This window comes from Lactuca serriola, chromosome 6, assembly GCF_051521515.1.
Source record: "Lactuca serriola cultivar US96UC23 chromosome 6, Lser_US96UC23_V15, whole genome shotgun sequence".
In the NCBI taxonomy this organism is placed as follows: domain Eukaryota; kingdom Viridiplantae; phylum Streptophyta; class Magnoliopsida; order Asterales; family Asteraceae; genus Lactuca; species Lactuca serriola.
Genome location: NC_136413.1, coordinates 124,789,223 through 124,801,731, shown reverse-complemented (window position 1 = coordinate 124,801,731; position 12,509 = coordinate 124,789,223). Strand labels below are relative to the sequence as shown.

Genomic DNA, 12,509 nt, shown 5'->3' with positions numbered 1-12,509 from the left:
TGAAGACCAACCTACTGGTTCATGTGGTAGCCGATGCTGGACATCTAGAAGTTGGGGCGTTTGATTTTTCAGTTACATATGAAGATTATTATCGTTTGTTGAAAAAACAAACAGCTGATTTGTCCATCATAACAACTTGGTTGATGTAAGTGCATTCAAATTTTACTATTATTTGTTTCCATGATATTTTCTTTTTAGGTTGCTTATAAGATATAACTTGATTGGAAATTTTTTGTAATATTGTTTGTAGCCTTTTACAATTAATGCTTCAGAAACGTATGGGAAAGCGTGCTTTCCTAAACCCGTATAAGATTCTTGGGAAAGCCTGTCAGGAAACTCCGATTGATGTCGTCAATTATCTCGTTGATGCGAAGCAACTTCATCATGGAAAATCGTTTCTTATCGCACCATACCTTTAAAAGTATCATATGTTGCTATCTATATCATTAGTTATTTTTTTTGTGTGTTTTTATACTAAAATTTCAAAACATTACTAGTATGCATTGGGTCCTCTTGGTGATTTGCCCTTCAAATAATATTGTATACATTTTGGATTCTCTGATGAAGCCTATGAAAAATCCGGTTGACAGCTACTACCTTCTCAAACTTTTGGAAAAGTAAGAAATTTTTTAATATGACATGAAAATAACATTCTTTCTATAAGTTTGAATACAACTCTGCTGCTTGTTTATTTTTAGGGCTTTTGAGAGGTATGAAAAGAACACATCAATTCTAATTGTATGGAAGCTCACTGAGGTAATTTATCTTATTACGTATCCACTAGTTAGATGTAGTTTCGTTTGTGATTTATGTTTACCTTCTATCACAATTTTAGTGCAACCAAGCTGGTGTATTGGAACGTGAGCTGAGTGGACATTATGTAATGAATTGGATCTTTGATTTCAAACAGACAACATGGATTTCCGAGTAGAGTAAGTAATTCTAAAAAATCTTTGAGTAAGTAATTCTAAAAAAATCTTTTCTTTTAAAGCAAGAAACAAATTGTTTCATTATTTAGTAGTTTTAATTTAATTTTCATATAGTTTGGTACCCTTTGGAATGACAAAACTGCATTTGAGGAAAAGGCGTTGGTTACAACTGTTGCTACATGGGCCAGAGAATTTCTGAAAAATTTTATGAATGATGTGGTTGTCTAAAAGTGCATATAAGGTTAGTTGTTAATCTTTATAACATCCTACTTTTAGTTTAATGATTGTTTGCTAAATTCAACTCTTTTAAGATGATAGACAAAAAAACTAATTATTTGTTGTGTTTTGTTTTTTCAGTGAGGATGAAGGGTAGCTATTGTGTTTTGCTTTTAAGTGAGGTTGGAGGATAGCTGCAACATTTGATTATTGGACAATACCTCTGCATGGGAAAAAAAATTTATTTTTGAATTTATTTATGTAAGTTTGATGTACTTGGAAATGACCAAATCATGGAGTTTTTAGAAACACTTAAGCATGTTTTTATCAATGACTATAATGATTGGTTATTTAGCATGTTTATATTAATATAATTTGTTCATCAATTCATAATTTTTGTTTTGTTTTGAATGTGTGCTTTGGATGCAAGTATCAATTTGTGTTTTTTATATGGTTATTTGAATAAATTTGTCAACAATTTAATCCTATAACCATGCTTTCTGGTGGTACTGTGAGTAGTTGGTTTTTGCAAGGCTGAAAAAAGACCCGGTTATATGAATGGAACCGGTCCATATTTAATCTTTATATGACCCGGTTTGAGGATTGGAACCGGGCTCTTTTAGCCATATATGACCCAGTTTTGTATGCTTAGACCGTGTCCGAATCTTCATATTTGACCAAAGATTGGGTGTTATGTTCCTCTTATATGTCCCGGTTTTATGAACAACCGGTTTCTTTTGTGTTGGATAGGAGCCGGTTTTAAAACGGGTTCTATTCGTTTTTTCACATAGATCTCGCTGGCTTTAGGACCCGGTTCGAAACCGGGTTATTTAATTGAAATAACCGGGTCCTATAAGCTTTTTTATAGTAGTGATATATGGAATAAGATAAATAAATATTTATCACTTCCTGAGCGTCATCAAACTTTAAAATACTCCGTCTCAAGATTTACGGCTCCAATTAGGATATAAAAATTTACTTATATTTAAATGGTTTTATTGTTATGTTTGTTATTTTAATTTTAACTATTATTACTATAATTGTAAAAATTATAGATATGGATAGATGAGATGCTTACGGCTGTTCGTGCATGTGGATTTGTATTGAAAAAAAATAGAGACATGCCTCTGATGAAACGATGGAGTGAGACAAAAAAATTGAAATGGGTTGATGTGAACAAGATTTTTTCAAAGATACAGGTTAATAAATTTTTTTTATTATTAATAAACTTCTTTATTATACTTTTATATGCATTTTTAATATGTTCATTTTTTAAGGAGGGACAACCACCAAGACAAAACATGTTACCGAGTGATGGTGAGATGACATCTTGTTATTATATGTCATTTCAAGAGTATGTATATGGTGATCGGAAATCAGTTCCATCCCCAGTAAAGGACCATTTTAGGAGACAAGACGAATCTTCGTCTAGTATGTCGTCTAGTGGTCGCTCTCATGGTAGAGGTAGGGGCAGTGGGAAACACAACCTAGAGGAGGTGTTGAAAGGGTTACATGCACCGGAGCAGCATGTGTTTATGAACCGAGAACCTAGAGACGTTTTTGTTGAAGAAGTGAATAATGAAGATTTATGGAATAACATCAATTTTGAGGAGCCTACAGTACTCCAAACAAAATTTGATGAACGGGTTAGTTACAGGCTACATTATTTATTTTATTTATTAACATATATATGAATATTTGTGTTCATATTTTATATTTTAAAATGTAGGTTGTACAAGATGAAGTGATGAATAAAAATAATACAACTGAAAATATTTTTGGTGATATTGAAGACGACAAGGTTGTTATAGATATTACCTTTACGATTTTAATTAATTAATTTTTAATTTGTCTTTCGTTAATAAGTATAATGTTTTATTTTTAATTTAGGAGTTGGAGGAGATGAATGACAATGCGGGGAACAAATTTGATGATGATGTGTTTGATGTAAATGATTATAATTAAGTTAAAGAGGTTCTTATACTTACATTTATTTTAATTTTGTTTTTAGTAGATTGAAACATTTTTTTAATTAGAGATTATTACTTATTAAATTAGGTGTCGGACGAAGATGAAGTAATAATTACGGGAAATGTAGATTTTTATGATGTTTATGGTGTTGATGACAAAGAAGTTACACCCAATAAACCGAAGACTCGAAAACCATCACAGTATTTGTGCCTCCTTACACCGAGGTATTCGTTTAATTTATAAACTTATATCGTAATAATAGAATTTTATGTTTATGTGAACTATCTTAAAGATAGAGATTTAAAAATTTGAATATTGTTTTTAGTTGCACACGTCACCTAAGAAAAAAAGAATGTTTATATGAAATCAACAAGCCTCGTTCCTCCTCCAGCTTTTGCTGTTGTTCACAACTTCTCCGTGTTTCGCCTACAACGTTACCTAGCAGGCGGTGAGGTTGCCATCCAAAATTATTTATTTCTTTCATATGATGTCCAACATCGTTTGTTTAATTTCGTCTTAGATAAAGATTTTTGGAGCGTTTTGTTTGGGCATACATACGACAGATGGTTGGAGTCATCGTTAAAATAATTGTTTATTTATTATTTTAAAAGTAATTTGTTTTTTAGTCAATAAAAAAAGTATCATAATTTTTTACAGCATATAACCATTTGGTATATACTATTGATGGAGAGACGGTTTCATGGCGACCGACATACAATAATGCCTCCAAAATTTTTTGTTTGCCATGCTTTGGAAGAAGGGCAGGATTGGAGGGCGTTTATGGCTGGTATTGCTACGTACCCCTACTTCATGGTGGCTTGGTGGGATGTTGATATGGTAAACTTAATTCTTTATATTGAAAATATTATCGTTATTGTCATTATGTTTTTGTATTGTGATATATAAAAAACATATTTTTATTTTCGGATCCTTATACAGGTCCTATTGCCGATTCATTCATCCCCTAATCACTGGTTATTTGAGGAACTACGATTGGCGTCAATGGAAATCCATATTTATGACAGTCTCGGTAGAGTGGCTTATAAAAAATTCAAATATGATGGAACCTTTACCAAATTTGAATCTCGGGTGGCAAATTATTTAGACAAGATTAACTATTAGGCACGGAGGAACATCCCAAGGATTCCATTGAATATGCATTCATTTATGAAGAAAATGTTTCCCAACAATGTAGTCATTTGGGAGATTGTGGTGTTTTTGTTTGTATGTTTATGGAACACTTAGTTTTAGGTCAACCAATACGTGAACTTATTGACCCAAGGAACGTAGCTTTAGAGTTTCACCAACGGATGGCAAAAATTTATTAGGGGTCGAGTATTGGTCCAATGTAGTTTGATTATATTTTTGTATATGTAAATTAATGTTGGATTTGATTATTAGTTTATTTTTAGTTTTAACGTTACAAGTACAAACGAGTACACCATTAGTCTATTTTTAGTTTTAACGTTACAAATACAAAAGTTTAAACATACCAACATTTACAACAAATTAATGACCTACTAATAAATTCTCAATACTTACAAAATAACAACGACACCAACATTTGTTTTAACGTTACAAGTACACTATTCTAAACATAACAACAAATACAACAATTTATTGACCTAACAACTTCAAAACTATCAAAACAATATTAAAAAGTTTACAACTTGTAAACAAGAACTGCCAAGAATAACACCCAACTACAAACCGACGCTATCTTTAACTTCTTATTTTCTGATTGAAAGAGCTTATTAGAGTTAGCTACTCTAGCTATTACCATAGATGATTGGTCCTTCTCTTCGTCAACCCAATTGATAAACCCGCATTTTGGTCCCTATAAATTTAAACATTAACCGTAAGAATTGTTGTCATGTAAACATGAGGTGTGTAAATATGAATGGCGTTAAGAACATGATACCAAATATGGGCAAGCGTAAAACAATCTTCCTGGGTTTTTAGCTATACCCGAAATTCTAACGATACGTTCACCTCCATAATTATAGTATGCTATTAGCCTTATTTTTTCTATTAAATATGAGTTACTTTCTCAGATAAATTTCTCAGAATGACTTTACACCCATTTATAGAAGAAATTATATTACAAACAATTATGTTTGACTATGAAATGAACTTGTTTGACTATGAATTCAAAAAGTTGAACTATGAACTGCAGACAAGTACATTGTCTTGTCTTATCTTGTCTTGTCGATCAATGATGTTTGACTATGAAATGAATTTGTTTGACTATGAATTCAAAAGGTTGAACTATGAACTGCACACAAGTACATTGTCTTGTCTTGTCTTGTCGGTTAGTGATTTTTTACTATGAAATGAACTGGTTTGACTATGAATTTAAAAAGTTTAACTATGAAGTATGAACTGTAGAGAAACTCTAATTTCAATGTAATTATAATTGGATTTGTGTGATGATTATAAAACACTTTCATAGGTTGTGAAAATGAGTACTTACACCGAAAGAAGCTTTTCTCAGCTACCAATATTCTTGCATAATCTTCAAAGAGCAAATCCTGATACCTTCACAGCCATTCAGAAAACAGATACCAACCACTTTTAATTCTGTTTTGTGGCTTTAGGTTGCATGGTATAACATATTTCTTTTATCGAGTTACATAATATTTCTTGGTAACGTATCTCGTTTACTCTTTACATATCACTAATATATGTTTGTTTTTTTTATGCAGATTGGTACCTTCCTTGGGTGCATGATACCGTTAATATATGTGGGTTATTTACCCCTAATTGGCAACTATTTGACAACAATGTACTTCGCATTGGCTTTGGATGGAAACCATGAACCCCTACTCTTAGCAATTGGTTTGGGGACCTTATAGTGTGAACCCTTATGTTGAGATCAAGGTTCAAAAGCATGTCAACAAGTCTTATAATTGGGTGGCAAGACATTTGTATGCGGCTACATTTGAAGTCGATGACAATTTTGCCACCAGCAAAGTATAATTTGATCGTAGGGTATGTAGTTGTGCGAAATGGAAAAAAAGCGGTATACCATGTGGCCATGCTATAGCATGTCTAAGAACCCGTACGTCTGAATCCATTCACGAAATGGTTGATTATAAGTTTTCTGCTGTCGTGTACCGTGTTGCATTTGGATCTGAGTCGGTGAATTCTCTACCATCACATGTGCACTGGGAAATTCCAAATGAAAGGGTGGTCCTGTTACCTCCCTAAAAGAAGTAGTTATTCATGTACCCCATTTGCATTTTATGTCCTATTATGTATTAGTTATTTATGTATAATGCTGCATTTTATGTCATGTTATGTACTAGTTATGGGTTAATGTTTTAATGAATTGATTATTTTTCGTCTTATCTTAATTCATTTTTAATTGCCATTGAAGAAACAACATACATTAAAAGTAAGGGAAATTTATTAAGTATTGACAAAACACACGTACAAAAACAAGCAACAAAACTAATGAAAAACAAACAACTTAACCAACATGCATATTAAAAGTGAGGGACATTATTTAAAAGATTCCATGCATCTTCATGGGTAAACTCTCTACCATCATATTCGAAACGGTATAGTTCCAAAGCCACCTGAATGAGAATGTCTTCATCCATATTCGCATGTTCATTATCCAGAAACTTCACTTTCACATCTCTTCTTCTTCGATATTGAGTATGCCCCATTTGATGGTGAAACAAATGGTAGACACGAGACCAAAATGATCTAGCGCAAACTTCTGGCGGACCCGTTGGAAAATCGTCCTCTACAGTTATAATCCATGCTTGAACCAAAGCAACCTCCTCTTCGTTGCTCCATCTAAGTGGTACAGGTGAGTCCATAGTTGCAAGGGGAAAAATTAATGCGATACAATTAAAAAGGGTATGAACAACAATTTATAGTGACTCGTAATTTTCCCAATGCAAAGGTTTGTCAACTCAAGTAGAAGTGTATTGTGTTGTCATCCCGGTGCAATGGCTTGTCAACTAGAACATTGATCTCTTGTGTTCTTAGTTAGTACACTGCGTTCTTCAGTTAAGTTGGACTATGAATTACAGACATAATTAGAAGATTGGACAACGATATTGTGTATAAACTACTATAAATAGAACTGTAGTTAAAAAAAGAATTTACTAACCGATGTTACAATTATTCATATATTATTCTTGAAAATTTACTCTCTTTGTTTCACAAAATATGAGTTCAATACCATGGAGCAATGAGGAGTTCTTGGTTCTTACACGTGCATATATCATGTGTACGAGACCAGCAAGTTGAACGATCCAATGTTTTGTACTCGTTTAACCAATATCTTCAATGCTGAAAACCGAATGACTACAGCAAATGATCGTGACCAACTGGACATCTTAACAAGATGGTATGAAATGAAAATTGAAGTTCTATTATTCAACGATCTTTATACTAAAATTGACGACACCCGTTTAAATGCTACTGAGGACGTCATCTTGGAAGCTGCTAAGGAGGAGTACAAGTCATTAAGTGGCGGATCCAAATTCCAGTTTGAATCCCCTTGGAATATTTTGAAATATGTCTCGTTTATTTAATATCTATTTATATTTAATAGGTGTGTACTAGGTTATTTTCGTGTATTACATCTGTATTGGAAGCACCTCCTCTGTTTACTTTTAATAAACAAATGTTGGTTGCATTAGTGTTAACGACACTATAGAATACATTACTAACAACAATTCCATGAACCATTAAACCTACAACATTACAAATATTCGAACTCTATGCCTAAAACTTAAAACATTAAACTAACAAACATTAGATGAAACATTAAACTTAAAACATTCCTACAAACAAAGCAATAAAATAAAAAACAGGCCCATGGGTTATTTATAACGGAAAATAGAGCGGACTACATGAAATAAGATTGTTTTTAACAACCTTCCAAACATCTTCATATTCGAAGTCTATGCCTTCACGCTCCAATATGTAAAAATCATTAACAACTTCCAAGAACTCTTCCTCTTCTCTACAACGAACCCTGGTACTTTTCGCATAATTACACGCTCGATTAAACCATGTGACTTCTTCCTTTACATCCATCCATTTACTAACAACATCTAATTGTTGTCGTTGTTGTCCTTCTCCCATATCATGGTTGAACAAAGATGTTATGCGGGTCCATTCATCACCTACTAGGCAATGCAGGGGAGCAAGTAATGGTACACCCTCCTTAACACTTAGTCAGCATTTAGAACCAACACCTCGTTTGTCGTCCATGGTCATTTAGAGTTTGAACCAGGTACTTCATTCAAAGAAGGTGTGCATTCAATGTCATTTCTAAATATGGGAGTTGATTTCGTTTAGATGATATGGGTGTTTGGTTAGTAGAGCTTAAACATGTATTTATATTAACAAATACAGGACTATGATTTGCAGGTTACTGCAGTGACTTTTCATGTCAAACAGTCATTTATGTATTGTCACTTAAGAGTTTGACTACGATTTGCAGGTTACTACAGTGACTTGTCATTAATGTGTAGTCATTTCAAAGTTTGACTATGAATTACAACTCATACTACGAAATGGTTGCATTTAGACTATGATTTGTAGATGGAGTAGTATCTATGAATACCACTTATAACACCAGTTTATTATAATCGCGACTTTATTTTGATTTCCTCAAAAAATTTCGAAATTTGCTCATGCAATGAAGTAAATTGTTACTACTGTGATTCAATCGACCCTTTTTTTACACCCTCTTCAGCAGGCCCATATATGTCTGATGAAAATTTTAAAGAATTGAAAAAGGCTGAAGAACAACAAGAACAGGACAAAGACTCATCCCGACTTCTCACTCAACGTGGTAATGAAATTGAATCTTAATGCAAACAAGCTCAAGAATGGATAGACCTCAAAAAAACGAAATCAATGAGCATAAAGAATGGAAAAAAAAGACTAAGAAAACAATCAAAACGGCCGAAAAATGGCTTGCTGAGAAGGACGAGCAGATGATACACCTTAGGGTGCAAAAGGATCGTTTGGAAGACAAAATTAGAATTAGGGATGACTATATAGCAATCGAGAAAGAGAAGTATCCGTTGCAGTTCCCTGAGTTTAATAATTAGTTACAAAAATGTTGTAACATTATCATGAGTTCAGTTCAGTTTGTTGTTTTTTTTAAACAACTTTTTTTACCGTTAAGCTTCACTTCTTGTTATAATCTGCAAACTAAATATTATAACATAAAAGCTTCATTAATTATTATAACATAAAAGCTTCATTAATTGTTATAATCTGCAAACTAAAGTAAAATATGAAAGCATCACAATGTCTCTAAAATTTAATAAAAAATTACAATACAAAAAAAGCTAACAACTCTTCATTTCAAGGTTGTTATATATCAAAATCAACGTCATAGGTTTGTGAGCAACTCGTTGAACCACCAATATTAAATGTCATTTCTGTATTAGAAAAATTTGTGCGACGTGCTCCACTACCGGATGCCCTTCCAGTACAATTGTTTCTCGTGTGTCCTACTTGACCACATGTAGAACACTCTTTTCTAATTGTACCCTCGCCTTAGGATGGAGTGCGGTCTGTGTTTCTTGGCCTGCCTGGCTGACGTTTTTCCATTATAGGTAGCTTAACAATCATCAAATCATCGGCGATCTCCCATTCGGATGGCTTTGGCAGAGGGTTTATTGATTCCTCATATGTTTTCCTCAGTGTTTCGGTATAGTAAGCATTTAATGCAAACCTCGAGCAGTCTTGGTAATTGTTGACTGTTAAACATCTTATGACATGACCACAAGGTATCCCATCAAGTTGATAATGCCTACATGTACATGTCAGTTTTTGGAAATCAACTATGATGTTTTGTGCCCCCTTTTTGACCTCGCATTTCGTATTTGAGATCATGCGAACATCCCACTTACTAAAGGTTTTTTTGTTTTCTTTAACAATTTCTTCGGCCCAAGGGGTAAGTGTTGTCGTTGCTTCCGCTTAAAAAACACACAACATAAAGAAGTTAAGATCAATAACATTTATTAAAACATTAAAAATTAACTTAATACCTGCAAAGTTACATCTTTGAAACCACCACTGTTGCATTGTTGCACGAAAAAAATCGATCAACATAAGTATCGACACCTTAAGTGCGTGTCTAGATAATGCATTTATAGACTCCGCCTTGTTGGACGACATTAGATTGTATCGGTTCCCTCTAAAATGTGCCCTAGACCAAGTTTCTGGATTTATACTTTTTAAGTATTCCCATACTAGTTCTTTTGTCTTTTTCATAACATACATGGCAGCGTTACAATCATCAACTTAGTACGACCTATAAGCCTCCCAAAAAATTCTTTTAACTCTGTTACTCTTCCCGAATCTAGATATTATGTTGAAATACAAATGGACACCACATATTCCGTGATGAGCATGAGTAAAAATGTTGGCAACAGATGTTGCTATAGATGGAGAGATATAATTGTAAGCTCCTGCATATTGCCTATGCAATCACGTAGTTTTTAAAAAAACCATGTCCGAGGATCTGTACACTCATTTTTGCAGATACCATATGCAACCGGTAATATTTGTTTTTGTCCGTCCTTGGTAACTGCAAGTAACATAGTTCCTTTGAACTCGCCCTTTAGGTGGGCTGCATCAACTACAAGGGTCGGTTTACAGAAATTGACAAAAGCGCGTACCTACAATACATTGTATATCTATTCAAATACACTAAAAAATGGAAAAAATATTAAAATATTTAAATACTAACCGAACAACCAAGTGCGACGTACAAAAACTCAAAGCGATCATCACCATCTGTTTTAATATGTGTCATCGTACCCGGATTATGTTTGATCAAGTTGTGGAAATAAGCCGGAAGTTTGGTAAAAGAATCCTCTTTCGTACCCCTTAACGACAAGAATGAATATTGCTTCGCACGCTATGCCTGACAGTATGAGATATTGATATTCAATTGAGCATTCATATCATTAACAATATATGTTCCCCGATAAACTCTACTATAATCTTCAGCCAAAACATCAGCAAGATATTCACCCAAAACATATTTGTTTGCTTGTCGATGATTAGGTTGCAAAATTGTTAATTGCTTTTGCTCTTAGTAACCAAGAACAATTTTATTCACTTTGAATGTGTGTGTACATCAACAAATTTATTCACTTGGAAAAGTCCATCAGAATTTTTAATTGCTTTTGCTCTTAGTAACCAAGAACAATTTTTCGAAATACACACACCCTCATACCTTGATTTGGTGGATCTACTTGTCCACGTCTGAAAACCTTCTGGAAGACATTTTTTACCAATACACCGCTTTAAAAGTTCTTTGTTCTTAAATATACTCTCACATTCAATCTTTTGAACATTGATGTCTACCATCTGTGTTGGGATATCTTCATTAATATAAACTGGACATTCTGGTAGAGGGGGCATACCAAAAAAAAGGTTATCAAGAAACTTAGCTTTGACTTCATCACCCAACTCATCTCCATCTGAATTGTTTTTTTAAGTCGGTTATATCTAAACCTACATTAGCAACATCAACATAATTCCCATAAACATGATTTTTTCATCTTTTTGACGCATAATTTTTTTCTTTTTACTTTTATCTACTACACGCCTGTTCATAACAACTTCTTGTTCGGGAACATCAACACAACAACCACCCACATCATTAAGATATGTACCAACATCATCATCACCAACATACTTGTAATTCTCAGGATCCACATAGTTAACAGGTGAATAACTAACATTAATATTTTCAGCAACACTATGAAATTGAGGTACACTGGGAGTATTGAAAGCACCTATCGGATCGTTGCTCCCTTTATAACTGCATAGATTACCAACCTCATTAACCTCATCAACACTAGGAAATTGACCAACCCCATTAACCTCATCTCCTTCATCAACCACCACAAACACTTTCACAGCCCTTCCTCCGCTACATTTTATTACATTTATCAACATTCTGACATTCATATCTTCAACTATAGCTATATAATAGTTCAATTCATGAACGTAAATTTAGAAATACCTCCCTGTAGACATACGTATTCCAGATTTGAGTGTTTGGTTACTTGTCATCTCCCACCGGTTACAAACCAGATATTCAATCATTTTTTTAGAGAGCTTTTAAAGAAATTTCCAAAAGAAATATCAACTAAACTGATACTTTTCTACAAAAGTTTATATATAGGAAGGTTATTTCGTAGTCAAACCAATTGATTCATAGTCAAAATTGAAAAAAAAATTCCATAATTTCGCAGATGAACTAGAGAGGAAATTGCAGATGGACACTGTCCATTTGCGATTTTAGCCTGCTTAAACCCTATATATACACAAAAAAAAAATTGAAAAATAAAATCATCTGCGAATTTACAAGTGCCTAAAGCACACACTTGT

General features: G+C 33.4%; 1 long non-coding RNA gene across 1 annotated transcript; it reads right to left on the bottom strand.

Annotated features, from left to right (window-relative positions):
- Positions 1–9,434: 9,434 nt before the first annotated feature.
- LOC145058466 (uncharacterized) lies at positions 9,435–11,353 on the bottom strand. Its single transcript, XR_013686402.1, has 3 exons — positions 10,855–11,353; positions 10,151–10,783; positions 9,435–10,078 (listed from the first exon to the last, which is right to left on the bottom strand). It is a non-coding gene; the product is annotated as an uncharacterized LOC145058466 (long non-coding RNA).
- Positions 11,354–12,509: the final 1,156 nt, after the last annotated feature.